The sequence below is a fragment of the Stylophora pistillata genome, chromosome 1, assembly GCF_964205215.1.
Source record: "Stylophora pistillata chromosome 1, jaStyPist1.2, whole genome shotgun sequence".
Classification (NCBI taxonomy): Eukaryota; Metazoa; Cnidaria; class Anthozoa; order Scleractinia; family Pocilloporidae; genus Stylophora; species Stylophora pistillata.
In genome coordinates this window covers 18,853,967-18,867,350 of record NC_142519.1, presented here as the reverse complement: position 1 = coordinate 18,867,350, position 13,384 = coordinate 18,853,967, and the positions used below count along the sequence as shown (strand labels likewise).

Below are 13,384 nucleotides of genomic sequence, written 5' to 3'. Positions count from 1 at the left end.
TGCTTTGGGAAGCCGCTTTTACCAGAACTCATTTGCCTATCGCAAAGCTCACAGCTTCGAAACAACTTTGATCAATCTAGTAGAAGATTGGAGACTCGCGAGGGATCAAAGAAAGGTTGTGAGCATACTTTCAACAGATATGTCAAAGGCATTTGACTCGTTGCACCCACCACTACTTCTATGCAAGCTTAAAGCGTACGGTCTCCAGGAAAGCGCTATTCAACTCTTAATAAACTATTCAAATGAACGGAAATATCAAGTAAAGATCGGCCGTCATGTTAGTTCAAACCGATTTGTGAGTCGTGGCTGTCCTCAGGGTTCCGCGCTTGGCCCGTTATTATGGAATGTTTTCCAGAATGATCTATCCTACTGTCGTACAGCGAAATTGTCTATGTATACAGACGACCACCAGATTTACCACGCAGGTGCAGATCAGGCAGTTGTCACATCCCAGTTAAAGGATAGTGTCAACTTAGCAACAACGCGGTATGACTCTAACTTACTGGCGGGAAACCTTGAGAAATATTAGATTTTGAACTTGGGCTTCACTCAAAATGACAGTAACATCTTTGTGAATGATGTTGAAATCCAAACTAAAGATAATATTAAACTTCTAGGAGTAGAGTTAGATTCCAAGCTAAATTTCTCGGAGCATATAATCTCTATCTGCAAAAAGGCTAGCCAGAGAATTGGCGTTCTAATGAGATTACGTAATTTAATTCCTGCGAAATCTAAGCTATCACTGTTCAAAAGCGCGGTTTTACCATACCTCACATATTGTCACCTAGTGTGGCACCTTTGCAAAGCCAGCGACACTCGAAAGCGTAAAAGACTACAAGAAAGAGGACTTAGAGCGGTTTTTAAGAACTATAATTCTAGTTACGAACAGTTATTAGAGAGGGCAGATTTGCCCACTCTACTAAATAGGCGCTTACAGGACTTGTGCATCCTCATGTACAAAGCAAAGCATAAACTGTGTCCTGCATATATAAGTAACATCTTTAAAGTACACAATAGTAATTACAATTTGAGGCAAGCCGATTTCTCAATACCCAGGTATGAAACTGTCACTTATGGTAAACACTCTATTAGATTTCTAGGGCCCAGGCTATGGACAAAATTACCTAAGTGTGTAAGGGAGGTCGAGTGTTTCCTTATGTTCTAAGATGGCTCGCTTTTAAAAACAACGGTTCATTTTCTTTGAAATATTTTGGATAATGATCATGATCTCCTTCGAGTTCCTGACGTCCTGTGGTCTCATCTTTTGCTTTTGTTCAATGTTACATGATGCTTATGAACAAGAACGAGCCGCTCACACCTAAGCCAAACAACTCCGCTATAATCATCGATATCTGTTCCGAAGCGGGGAAAAGTCGGCTGTGAAAGTAATGGGAATTGTTATAGGCCTCTTCATTCTAACCAACCCAATTGCTTTGCGATGTAGTCTTGTACATATTCCGAATGAAAAAAAACCATGTAATGATAAAGAATATAAAATACCTGTCCTCATTTTAAACTCTACCGTCAACCCTGTGGCCTATGCTTTCTTCAAGAGGGACATAAAAGAGGAAATAAAACGAAGTGTGTGCTCTGTCGGGCGAAGATCGCAATAAAGTGTTTCAACTTTTACTGTATTTGAATAAAGTTGAATAAAGTAAATGTCGATAGAGATCAGTTTTCTTTTGAAAAATTGTCTTTTTGATGGGTAAGAATATCTAACTTTAGCTACCTCTCTTTTTATTTTTTTTTTAGGAAACAAGCCCAAGCGAGAACTTAGCAGTTAAAGTAATCTTTCGCTCGTTAATTCTCTGTTCTGAGTGAAGCTGGCAAAATTCAACTTAGCGGAAAAAAGATATGCCTAAAATTTGCACATGTTTTGAAAAGTGAAAGAAAGACTAAGTTTAAACATTATAAATAAAACGTTTTCCGGAAGAGATTCGCTTCGCAGACGATGGTGTGTCTGTACACGATGTAAATGAAGAAAATAAGTGCAAATGAGTTCTAGTTTTGATATCAGTTGAAAACACCTGTTATTCTTATAGGCACAATATCTGGAAATCAAACAACTTGAATCTGCTGTGTTAATCCCTTAGAACCTTAAGGTTGGGCTGACGTTAAATTCCTTTTGACAGTATCACCGCTGAATCAAACGTTAAGTTCAGTTGTTGTGAATGAAGGGGATAAACGTTAACCAAAGAAGCTCTTGATTGATAAAAAAATTCTCCTTGTCAGTGCCACAGTAAATGTGTAGAGAAGAATATGGAGAATATTTAAGGTAATATCAGCTTTTCAAGCGTTAACATTTCATAACTCAATAGTGTACGCTGTGGTGTTTACCATTTGTTAAATTTCAACTTAGTTGATATAACCAGAAAGGGTTTAGTGTTTGATATTATTAAATTTAACAAACGCAGACAGTAATTGACATCAACACCCCTGCAACTAGAATGCAAATGTTCACTTGTTAATTAAGAAACGCTTTGCAAACAATACTATAGGAAAAAACAACTGTAAATTGATCCAAAAAATCTGCTTCCTCGATAACAGTCTTGTTGTTGTCCGCAGCTTTGCAGTTTTTTTCCTTTTTCCAGTAGAAGATGAAAAAAGAGGCTCTCTGAAATTCTCAAGAATTCCTCCGCTCTCCACCCTTCCTTCTCTCTTTTTTTACAAAAAAATCGAAGAATTTTATTTTGAGGCAACAAAAGAAGCCCTGACAATGTCTTTAAGCTGTCCAATGATAGGTTGTCAAAACCCGTATTAAGCTATCTTTAGAAACTATTTCCTTACTGATCATTAAATGGGTTCATATCACCGTGGACAAGAGCGATTTTCATCAAGTGGTCCGCGAATGTTTATCTCGAGCGAACCTCTCTTGAGATGAGTTTCCTTCCTTTATTTCATTGATTACATTGAAGTAATAGAGGCGGTTGACTTAATTAACGGTAAGAGTGGACTTATCAATTTCAAGCTGATTGTCAACTATAATGTGTTTTAGGGAGAATACATTATAACATCACCAGGTTTTTTCAAATGTTTTGTAATTGAGGAATTGCGGTCTTACATTAGTTCCTAACCCAACGTTTATCTTCTCACCTTTCATTTGTGAAGGGCTACTTAAAGACCATAAAATGGAAATGTGGTTTTGGATTCTTAGCTGGTCTCTTTCCATCCTGACCTATTCTGGAAATGGCTTTATTATCTTCCTTGTTTGTAGAAGACGGCGGCTTCGAACCAAAACTAACGCATTTATAGTCTCTCTTGCTGTGGCAGACTTCTGTGCTGGGTTGACTGCTTTTCCGTCGCTTTTTGTCTGCGAGAAGATAAATGGATGCGACCCTGAGGCCTTCCTAGCCGGAGGTGCGGACATTATAAGGTGGCTGTTCATGTACTCATCTGTGACAAACTTGTACAGTTTAGTCTTGGATCGTTACATTGCTGTTGTAAAGCCTCTAAGTTACTTGACTTATATGACGCGCAGACGCGTTTTCCAGATGCTTTTTATCTCTTGGACCATTCCAGTTGTTTTTGGCTTGGGTTTTTTTACTAAACTTGTGTGTATTTAGCGAGATTCTGCTGTTTAAAGTGCTGATCTCAATTCTAATGGTATTTTTAGAAATCTTGCCGTGTTGCGGTCTAATATTCTGCTTTGGATCAATGTATTACACTGTTTATAGGCACGAAAGAGCCGCACGCATTTTAGCAAAACAACTCCACTTTAACCAGCGATTTTTGTTCAGAGTCAAGGAGAAGGCTGCTGTAAAAATAATGGCAATTGTTATTGGCATATTCCTTTTAGCCTTCATATTCGCTTTGCGATGTAGCTTCATACACATCTTGAAAGACAAAAAATCATGTGATGATAAATACTATAAAATACCTCTTATTGTATTAGACTCCGCCATTAGCCATGTCGCTTACGCCATCTTCAAGAGAGACATAAATATGGAGATAAAACGGTATATTTGCTGTATTATGAGTAAAAAGAGAAACCAAATGAGTAATGAAAACAACTGTTTTATTCCACGCAGCCATCATATTGCTTGAACACGAAAAATCAGAACAGCAAACCTTGAATAAACTTCTTCTTAGACAGAATTTGAGTTAACAGTCAATAACTATGGTAGGAAATTAAAATTATGTTTATGGATAATTTCCTTTTATCAACTGAGTTGATATTGTTCATTGACCAAACTGTAAGGAGACTCGAGAGTTTCAAGCGCTATCCTTTCTGGTTCATAGTCAGGGGAATTTTTTATATGGTTAAAGATAAGTCATAAAATGTAGCGATCATTACCTGTTTTGGTAAATGTCTCCTTTTTTTTTTTTCGTATTTGGAATCCAAGCCGGAAAAAGAAAGCGAAATAAATGGTTACCTTGTTTTTTTTTTTTGTCTAGTGCTGTGAACTACAGTAGTGTTATCAGACTTTGTGCGATCGACTGGGACAACAGATATGCAGTTCATAATGGTTGATTAATTATCTCGACGGAATAAATCTCGTATCCGAAAATACCGGCTTCATTCGTTTCTTGGATTATTTCACGCTTAATAATCGATTTGTTTAGGATGATGTTCCTAACAACATCCTACTATGCAAATTCAGACTGGTCTCACTCGATGGAAAGCCAGGAGCTTTTAAGAGAAAGCAATACATTAGGCTTTTATAGAAAAAAGCCTAATACATTTGAATCGAGTTCGGATTATAAGTTAATCGTGTTTAAGTAATACAACTGTTAAAAAATGAACTTATTCAATCAGATTTTCATTGTATGAGTCTGGTCTGTCAAAGAACATTTTTCATCCCATTTTATTTTGTTGTTGGGCATGCGCGCACTGTTAATGTTATACAAATCAATAGCGTCTTCCGAGTGAGGGTGACGCTGAAAATGAAATGCTTCTGACATAGTGTCAATGTACCTGCCATGATGAATTTCAAATTACGAGTTGTAATTAATTATCAAATAAGTTCAGATAACTAAGTTTGAAGATGAATAATTTGACTCCTTCAAAAGAAACGTCTTTAAATGATTAACGGTGTTAAGCTGGTCTTAAAGAGTTCAAAATTATATTGAAGATAGCTATCTATATCTTTCCTTAGGAAGCAAAGTGGATGAAATGTAACGTCATATGCCAAATACACGCCAAACCGGTGTGAACATTGCAAATTATTGCTTCTATCAAGAGGTAATAGGTTCCAACTCACGCCCTCTTTCACTGATTTGCAATTGCATGTGTGTATGGTTTATTTATCGACTGCCCCTGAAAGATTTTTTAATTTTGATACATTGTGCAAACCTTTGTACTTAAACAACGGTTTTTTTCCTGCGTATAGTAGATCTTTAAGCCCTTTATATAACAAGTAATGAACTACCTCCTGATGTTTGCATTCATTGTTTACTTTATTTCGGATGACAAACGAGGATAAATTTTCAACTTCCTTCTACTTTTTGCAAACAGGTTCATTTTTCATCCACCTTTTTTAATCATGATTCCCTGTACTTTCTGATAACTTTCCCGAGAATTTAGAAGAAAGACGTTTTAGGATACTTTCATATATATACCAATGATACTTGTGTTTTTATAGAATCGATACTTAGATATTCCGGTAACAGGAAATTTATTACATATCAGAGTATTTTCTAATGTCAGATACGAAATAACTTTTGTTGTCTTTTTGTTCTCTGTTATCTTTCTGTTTTGAGTGAATTTGGTAAAATTCAAAAGAGCGGGAAAAAAGGACTTAAAAGGCGAGATCCGCTTTTTCCACGTAGGATGCAAGCTTCCCAGGCATATGATATTCTTCTTAGTTAAATTGCAGATGAGTTTTAGTTTTGATGTCAGTTGAGATCAGCTAGTTTAATTTATCGCAAGAAACAGTTCTAACCTGGCAAACAAGTAACTTTTGAACTTTCTGCTTTTAACCCTCATAATATTAAGACTGACTAGCGTCAAATTGTTCCTTACGGTATCGCCGTTGAGTCAAAGTAAGTTCTTGAGAATCAGAAGGGAATAAGCGTTAACCAAAGAAGCCCTTGATTGATAGACAAATTCTCTTTCTCATTACCATAGAAAATTTATAGAAAAGAGTTAGGAGAATGTTCATAGTTATGCTGGGGTTTAGAATGCTAATTTTTCAAGACCTGACAATGTCCTCAAGCTGTTACAGACAAGTTGTCAAATTCCTTAGCTAGCTGTTCCGTCTGTTCATAGATTATGTCATGTTGACGCAAACTTGGTAATTCTTGCGTTTTTATCTAGTGATGCACTGACGAGTGTTTCCCCCGAGCATGCCTTTCTTACCATCATTTTCCCTCCTTTATTTCATGACTTACCAATGAAGAAACGGAGGTTGTTGACCTAACAGCAAGAGCGGCAAGAATTCAGGCTGATTAATTTTTTCTGATGTGTTTTATGGAGAGTTTTCGCAATACAGTATCACAAGGTGTTTTTAAATGATTTCTTGTGAATCGTGGTCTTACATTAGTTCCTCACCGGAAGATTATCTTCTCAGCTTTCATTTTTGTAGGGCCGGCTACTTGAATATCGCAATATGGAAACGTGGTTTTGGATTCTTAGCTGGTCTCTTTCCATTCTGACCTATTCTGGAAATGGATTTATTTTCTTCCTTGTTGGGAGAAGACGGCGGCTTCGAACAAAAACCAACGCATTTATAGTCTCGCTTGGAGTAGCAGATTTCTGTGCTGGATTGACCGTATTTCCCCCGCTTTTCATCTGCGAGATGAAAACTGGACGCGACCCTAACGCCCTCGTGGCCAACGGGTTGGATTTTTTAAGGTGGCTGCTCATGTACGCGTCTGTAACAAACTTGTGCAGTTTAGTCCTGGATCACTACATTGCTGTTGTAAAGCCGTTGCATTACTTGACTTTTATGACGCGCAGTCGCATTTTCCAGATGATCCTTATCTCTTGGACCATTCCAGTTGTTGTAATCTTGGCTTTTTTACTAAAGTGGCTTCCATTTGATGACATTCTGCAGTTTAGAGTGCTGTCGGCGATTCTCATGGTTCTATCAGAATTTTTGCGATGTTGCGGTCTATCTTTTACTTTTTATCACTGTACCAACGGCCATCACGCAAGGTGGTCCTGATAGTCAACACGGCTTCAGCTCCGGCAACGGTAGTCCTGACAGCCAATTCGGCTCCAGTACTGACAGTATCCGGGTTCGAGCCCCGGCCGGGACATTGTGTTGTGTTCTTAGGCAAGACACTTTACTCTCACAGTGTCTCTCTTCCCCCAGGTGTATAAATGGGTACCGGCAATTTAATGCTGGGGATAGCATCCCATCCAGGGGGAGTAGAAATACTCCTAGTCGCTTCATGCTACAGAAACCGGAGTTAAGCACCGGCCTAATGGGCCACTAGGCTCGTAAACAGACTTTACTTACTACTTTTACTGACAGTATGCAACGAGCTTCTCTGCGACCATCTCAGCTTTGCTGTGTCGTCGATCAACAGAGTACCTCGCTAAGGGACGCTGCCCATGCGCCAAGCAGTGTCGTCATCATAGGTGCTGCCCCACAGTTTTAATGGAAGTACAGACAAGGAGTGAAGCTATGGCTACCGCATACGAGGGAGCCGATGCGCCACTCGATACGCCGATGGCGATAAGTGGACGAAGTCCGTATACTGCTACCACGTCCGTGGTGGCCGACGAACGACACCATCTACTCTCTAATTCCAATGCCCGACATAAACAACATCTTAACCTAGGAGCCTGGAATGTTCGCACGGCCAACGACAGTGACTCTTCAATAAGACCAGAGCGAGCAACTGCTCTCGTCTGTCATGAATTAGAGAAAACGGGCATCGACATCTGTGCTCTAAGGGAATTTCGGCGACCTGGCATGGGAAACATAGTCGAGAGGAGTCATACAATTTTCTGGAGTGGAGGAGAAGAGAGAACAGCGGGTGTTGGTTTTGCCATCTCTAACAGGCTGGCTGCTCAAGGTATTAGCCCTACACCAATCAGCGACAGACTCATGTCAGTGCGCATATAGCCAAAGGGTGGTGACAATCTAACACTCATTAGCGTTTATGCACCAACCGTGCAAAGACCACAGGAAGAAAAGGAACAGTTCTATGAAAAGCTCCGTAGCTGTGCATCAGCTGCCGAAATGGACAGCGTTATCATTTTGGGTGATTTTAATGCTCGTGTGGGCTCGGACTGGAAATCATGGCCGAATGTCATCGGGAAACATGGTGTCGGAAAGATGAATTCCAACGGCCTCATGCTCTTGGAATTTTGTACCAGATTTCAACTCAGCATCATGGGCACAATGTTCCAACTGAAAGACAGCTTAAAGAACACATGGCAACACCTTCGTTCAAAGCACTGGTATCAGCTTGACCATGTACTATCCAACAAGGCCGCAAAGCCATATGTTACAGAGACAAAAGTCAATCGTGCAGCAAACTGCTTCATCAATCACCAGCTCCTACATCTAAGTGTCTCTTCTACATCAAGAACAAGAAGACAGGTACAAGACCTTCCAAAAAGCTATACACGCGCTTAGATGACGGCAAGAAAGTATTGCTAGAACAGTTTCTAGATGAGAAGCTGTCTACCTGTAACACTAACGTTGATGAGCTCAGAGTCGTTCTCCAGAACGCTGCTGCCCGTGTCTTTGGCAAAAAGAAAAGAATGCATAACGACTGGTTCGATGATCAGGATGATGGAATTCAAAAACTCCTCAAAGATAAGTATATGGACAGGCATGTTTTGAGAAGGCCCACTAGAGAGCTCAAAAACAATTGGTTCCGACATAGGACTGAAGAAGCAGAGCGATACTCCCAGGAGAAGAACCTCAGAGACTTCTATGCCACTCTAAACACTGTTTATGGTCCAAAACCCAGAACCTCTCATCCAGTGAAACTCAAAGGTGGCGATATCCCGATTGCCCCTGATATGATAAAAGACAGATGGGTTGAACATTTCAGCGACTTACTAAACCAACCAACTGATGCTGACTTGACCATTGTCGATGGCATAGACCAGCTTCCAGTCCTCCAATCAATGAGCCGCCCAATTGAAGAACAAAAACTTGATCAAGCTCTCAGAAACACCCGACTAGGAAAGAGCCCAGGTGCCGATGGCATTCTTCCTGAGATACTTGTGAATGGTGGCCGTCGATCGAGAGCTCTCCTGCTTGTCCTTTTTAACTTCTGCTAGACTACAGAGATAATTCCATTGGACTGGATAGATGCGAACATCGCCATATAGTTCAAAAAAGGCGACAGAAGTCATTGCGGCAATTACAGAGGTATATCGCTACTCAGTGCTGTTGGAAAAGTATTCGCGGATGTCATCTTGCAGAGGCTACACCTGTTAGCGGAATCCATGTATCCCCAGTCGCAGTAATGGAAGAAGTACAATAGACGGAATTTTCACGCTTCGCCAGCTGATGGAAAAAACAAGAGAGCAACGCAGATGCTTGTACATAGCCTTCGGGGACTTTGTCAAGGCGTTTGACACTGTCAATCGTGAGCTTCTTTTCATCATCCTTGGCAAACTTGGCTGTCCGCCAAAGTTTATAAGAATCATGAAGAAGCTATATACAGATCTACACGACAGACTTGTCGTTGATGGTGAACTGACCCAATCCCTTGAATACAATAGCGGGGTTAAGCAGGGGTGCAAACTAGCTCCAACACTCTTTGGTATCTACGCAGCAGTCTTACTCTGGTTCGCTTTTGAGAAAATCAAACACACCTGCAGCGTACAGATCAGGTTATGTTGTGATGGAGATCTTTTTGACCTACGCAGACTCAAAGAAAAAACCAAAGTTCTTACAGAGTTTATTAGAGAAGCTCAGTATGCTGACGACATTGCAATTTTAGTGACACGCCAGAGGGTCTGCAATCGCTTTTGACCTCCTACAATTTCGTTGTTAAGAGGATGGGCCTGTGCATCAACACGGTTAAAACAGAGACTCTGTGTATTGGTAACACAGCTGAGTTCTTCGTAGATGGTACTAAATTAGCTAACGTCACCCGCTTCAAGTACCTCGGCAGCTATGTTAGCATTGACTACTCTATGAAGGAGAAACTTGCATCTCGTACTCAAGCAACGTCATGTGCATTTGGTCGACTACAAGTGTTCGACTCGCATGATCTAACAGCTCCAACTAAAGTTGCTGTGTACAACCAATGCCTAATGCCCCTTCTGATGTATGGCAGTGAAACTTGGACTCTATATCAACATGAAGTCAGGCAGCTCCGTACCATACAACAGCGTCATCTACGTCTTATCTTAAACATCAAATGGGACGATTACATCAGCAGGGAAGAAGTGTTGCGACGCGCGGACGTTGAAGACATGGAGGTGATGTTGGTAAGGACTCGCCTGCGCTGGTTAGGACACGTTAGTCGAATGGACAACGATAGGCTGGTAAAGCAGTTCTTGTACTTTGAGTTAGCCCATGGTTCTCGCCCAGTAGGCCGACCCAAGGTTCGTTTCAAGGACACTTGCAAAAGGGTATTGAAGTGTCGCTACGTCTTAGATCGGTAGCTTTCAACCGTGAACAACAGAGCCCAATGGAAGAGACTCACTAGGGCAGTCTGTGACGCATACAACTCTAAGAGGATCCAGGATTATGAAAAGAGAAGAGTTCGTCGTAGAGCTGAACAGAGGAAAACTGTGGACATACCCGTGTTCGGGCTATAGGCATACTTTCAACAGATACTGAGAATACTTTCAACAGATATGTGAAAGGCATTTGACTCGTTGCACCCACCACTACTTCTATGCAAGCTTAAAGCGTACGGTCTCCAGGAAAGCGATATTCAACTCTTAAAAAGCTATTTAAATGAACGGAAATATCAAGTAAAGATCGGCCGTCATGTTAGTTCGAGCCGATTTGTGAGTCGTGGCTGTCGTCGGGGTTCCGCGCCTGGCCCGTTATTATGGAATGTTTTCCGGAATGATCTATCCTACTGTCGTACAGCGAAATTGTCTATGTATGCAGACGACCACCAGATTTACCACGCAGGTGCAGATCAGGCAGTTGTCACATCCCAGTTAAAGGATAGTGTCAACTTAGCAACAACGCGGTATGACTCTAACTTACTAACGGGAAACCTTGAGAAATATCAGATTTTGAACTTGGCCTTCACTCAAAATGACAGTAACATCTGTGTGAATGATGTTGAAATCCAAACTAAAGATAATATTAAACTTCTAGGAGTAGAGTTAGATTCCAAGCTAAATTTCTCGGAGCATATAATCTCTATCTGCAAAAAAGCTAGCCAGAGAATTGGCGTTCTAATGAGATTACGTAATTTAATTCCTGCGAAATCTAAGCTAACACTGTTCAAAGTGCGGTTTTACCATACCTCACATATTGTCACCTAGTGTGGCACTTTTGCAAAGCCAGCGACACTCGAAAGCGTAAAAGACTACAAGAAAGAGGACTTAGAGCGGTTTTTAAGAACTATAATTCTAGTTACGAACAGTTATTAGAGAGGGCAGATTTGCCCACTCTACTAAATAGGCGCTTACAGGACTTGTGCATCCTCATGTACAAAGCAAAGCATAAACTGTGTCCTGCATATATAAGTAACATCTTTAAAGTACACAATAGTAATTACAATTTGAGGCAAGCCGATTTCTCAATACCCAGGTATGAAACTGTCACTTATGGTAAACACTCTATTAGATTTCTAGGGCCCAGGCTATGGACAAAATTACCTAAGTGTATAAGGGAGGTCGAGTGTTTCCTTAGGTTCTAAGATGGCTCGCTTTTAAAAACAACGGTTCATTTTCTTTGAAATATTTTGGGATAATGATCATGATCTCCTTCGAGTTCCTGACGTCCTGTGGTCTCATCTTTTGCTTTTGTTCAATGTTACATGATGTTTATAAACAAGAACGAGCCGCTCACACCTAAGCCAAACAACTCCGCTATAATCATCGATATCTGTTCCGAAGCGGGGAAAAGTCGGCTGTGAAAGTGGTGGGAATTGTTATAGGCCTCTTCATTCTAACCAACCCAATTGCTTTGCGATGTAGTCTTGTACATATTCCGAATGAAAAAAAACCATGTAATGATAAAGAATATAAAATACCTGTCCTCATTTTAAACTCTACCGTCAACCCTGTGGCCTATGCTTTCTTCAAGAGGGACATAAAAGAGGAAATAAAACGAAGCGTGTGCTCTGTCGGGCGAAGATCGCAATAAAGTGTTTCAACTTTTACTGTATTTAAATAAAGTTGAATAAAGTAAATGTCGATAGAGATCAGTTTTCTTTTGAAAAATTGTCTTTTTGATGGGTAAGAATATCTAACTTTAGCTACCTCTCTTTTTATTTTTTTTTAGGAAACAAGCCCAAGCGAGAACTTAGCAGTTAAAGTCATCTTTCGCTCGTTAACTCTCTGTTCTGAGTGAAGCTGGCAAAATTCAACTTAGCGGAAAAAAGATATGCCTAACATTTGCACATGTTTTGAAAAGTGAAAGAAAGACTAAGTTTAAACATTATAAATAAAACGTTTTCCGGAAGAGATTCGCTTCGCAGACGACGGTGTGTCTGTACACGATGCAAATGAAGAAAATAAGTGCAAATGAGTTCTAGTTTTGATATCAGTTGAAATCACCTGTTTTTCTTATAGGCACAATATCTGGAAATCTAACAACTTGAATCTGCTGTGTTAATCCCTTAGAACCTTAAGGTTGGGCTGACGTTAAATTCCTTTTGACAGTATCACCGCTGAATCAAACGTTAAGTTCAGTTGTTGTGAATGAAGGGGATAAACGTTAACCAAAGAAGCTCTTGATTGATAAAAAAATTCTCCTTGTCAGTGCCACAGTAAATGTGTAGAGAAGAATATGGAGAATATTTAAGGTAATATCAGCTTTTCAAGCGTTAACATTTCATAACTCAATAGTGTACGCTGTGGTGTTTACCATTTGTTAAATGTCAAATTAGTTGATATAACCAGAAAGGGTTTAGTGTTTGATATTATTAAATTTAACAAACGCAGACAGCAATTGACATCAACACCCCTGCAACTAGAATGCAAATGTTCACTTGTTAATTAAGAAACACTTTGCAAACAATACTATAGGAAAAAACAACTGTAAATTGAGCCAAAAAATATGCTTCCTCGATAACAGTCTTGTTGTTTTCCGCAGCTTTGCAGTTTTTTTCCTTTTTCCATGTAGAAGATGAAAAAAGAGGCTCTCTGAAATTCTCAAGAATTCCTCCGCGCTCCACCCTTCCTTCTCTCTTTTTTTACAAAAAAAACGAAGAATTTTATTTTGAGGCAACAAAAGAAGCCCTGACAATGTCTTTAAGCTGTCAGACGATAGGTTGTCAAAACCCGTATTAAGCTATCTTTAGAAACTATTTCCTTACTGATCATTAAATAGGT

General features: G+C 39.9%; 1 pseudogene; it reads left to right on the top strand.

Annotated features, from left to right (window-relative positions):
- The first annotated feature begins 3,027 nt into the window (after positions 1 to 3,027).
- On the top strand, positions 3,028 to 4,499 carry LOC148741537 (octopamine receptor beta-2R-like; annotated as a pseudogene).
- The last annotated feature ends 8,885 nt before the right edge of the window (positions 4,500 to 13,384 follow it).